This window comes from Nerophis ophidion, linkage group LG09 (genome assembly GCF_033978795.1).
Source record: "Nerophis ophidion isolate RoL-2023_Sa linkage group LG09, RoL_Noph_v1.0, whole genome shotgun sequence".
NCBI lineage: Eukaryota > Metazoa > Chordata > Actinopteri > Syngnathiformes > Syngnathidae > Nerophis > Nerophis ophidion.
The window spans coordinates 11,619,307-11,621,806 of NC_084619.1; the positions used below are offsets into that span (position 1 = coordinate 11,619,307).

The 2,500-nt window shown below is 38.5% G+C and overlaps 1 protein-coding gene across 1 annotated transcript in view; it reads left to right on the top strand.

Annotated features, from left to right (window-relative positions):
* Nucleotides 1-2,500, top strand: part of LOC133559014 (vinculin-like) — a 72,642-nt gene that overhangs the window by 23,640 nt on the left and 46,502 nt on the right.

Sequence of the window (2,500 nt, forward strand, 5' to 3'; positions counted from 1 at the left end):
CAGACATCAGGCTGCATTGACTTGACTGTTCTGAAGTGACAGAATTATCAAGTTATGGTGCGGGAACAAGCACTTTTTGTGTCGTTCTCGCCATTTTCAGGTCCTAAATGACTATCAAAGTGTCCCAACTTGTGCGATTATATCCTTAGCCATCTGCTTTTCAGATGAGATGCATAATTTATGATACAAAATAAATTTACTGGGAGCAAGGAAGCGAGGAAACCACTCGATGATGTTAACATAGGGATGCACTGTAGAGATCACGTTGCCGCTATAAATAGTTTGTCTGTGTTAGCGCTTATAATCACAATATCGGCGTGGCGAAGTGGGAGAGTGGCCGTGCGCAACCCGAGGGTCCCTTGTTCAAATCCCACCTAGTACCAACCTCGTCACGTCCGTTGTGTCCTGAGCAAGACACTTCACCCTTGCTCCTGATGGGTGCTGGTTGGCGCCTTGCATGGCAGCTCCCTCCATCAGTGTGTGAATGTGTGTGTGAATGGGTAAATGTGGAAGTAGTGTCAAAGCGCTTTGAGTACCTTGAAGGTAGAAAAGCGCTATACAAGTACAACCCATTTATCATTTATTTATTTAATATTCAAGTCACGAAATGCAAATGGAGTATTGTTGGCACTTTTTAAATGGTTATTTATTGGATTTTATGGCCGAAATAGTGGAGCTCCCATTGGCTCAGCTGTAAGCAGACTTTTATTTATGTTTATTTAAGATTTAGAATGCATAAAAAATAAAAAAATAAACATCCATCTCTTGGAATGTTGCCTATTACATACTACTAAGTAATATACTATATACCAAAGACAGCACACACCTGTTCTACCTGCTACCATTAGGCAGGTGCATCTGAGCCAGCACAAACAAATTTAGAGATAGCTTATTTCCCAGAGCTGTCACCATGTTGAACTCTAACTTATAATAATAATAATAATTCACCCCTATAGAGTATCATGCCCTAATAGTCTACTGCAGTGGTTCTCAACCTTTTTTCAGTAATGTACCCCCTGTGAACATTTTTTTAATTCAAGTACCCCCTAATCCGAGCAAAGCATATTTGGTTGAAAAAAAGAGATAAAGAATTAAAATACAGCACTATGTCATCAGTTTTTGATTTATTAACTGTATAACGGTGCAAAATATTGCTCATTTGTTGTGGTCTTTCTTGAACTATTTGAAAAAAAGATATAAAAATAACTAAAAACTTGTTGAAAAATAAACAAGTGATTCAATTATAAATAAAGATTGTAATAGAGATCCATCTGGATTCATCAACTTAATTCTAAACATTTCTTCACTAAAAATACATTTTTAACATCAATATTTATGGAACATGTCCACAAAAAAATATATCTGTCAAAACTGAATATTGCATTGTTCCATTTTTTTTTCACAGTTTATGAACTTTCATTCATATTTAGTTGAAGTATCATTCAATAAATATATTTATAAAGGATTTTTGAACTGTTGCGGTTTTTAGAATATTAAAAAAAAAAATCTCACGTACCCCTTAGCATACCTTCAAGTACCCCCAGGGGTACGCGTATCCCCATTTGAGAACCACTGCTCTACTGTGCAATACTACCCTTCGAGTGCAATACGTCCGACACTGATTGTTATTTATTACTTCGGTACTCTTGTCTTGTTCTGTATATAGTACAGTATTTTGTATTATTATAGTGTTTTGTATATTGTACAGGATTGCTTATTATTTTTATTGGATAGTAGTCTGTTTATTTCAATTGTTAGTTTTACCTCTTGTGTTATTTATTTTACCCCATATTTGTTCCCACTACCGCACCTTAAGTTGGAGTCTTTAATCTCGTTATATGCAGATATAATGACAATAAAGTCTATTCTATTGTTTACAATCATTATAAAAGCTTGACGACGGATGGATTTTTTTTCACAAATATTTCCTATATGACAAAACTTCTAAGTATTCATTTTCTTGCGTCTTTAGCGGAGGATTTGCATCTTCTCTCTAATTAGCGCACCCTTTATGATTAAAAAAGAAAGAAAAAGTGGTTTAATAGTAGATGCACTGCAGGACCGCTTCTTGAATGCCCATAAAATGTACAACATGTCTTCAGCAGGGCTTCACGGTGGCAGAGGGGTTAGTGCGTCTGCCTCACAATACGAAGTTCCTGCAGTCCTGGGTTCAAATCCAGGCTCGGGGTCTTTCTGTGTGGAGTTTGCATGTTCTCCCCGTGAATGCGTGGGTTCCCTCCGGGTACTCCGGCTTCCTCCCACTTCCAAAGACATGCACCTGGGGATAGGTTGATTGGCAACACTAAATTGGCCCTAGTGTGTGAATGTGAGTGTGAATGTTGTCTGTCTATCTGTGTTGGCCCTGCGATGAGGTGGCGACTTGTCAAGGTTGACCCCGCCTACCGCCCGAATGCAGCTGAGATAAGTGCCAGCGCCCCCCGCGACCCCGAAAGGGAATAAGCGGTAGAAAATGGATGGATGGATGTCTTCAGCATGTTTG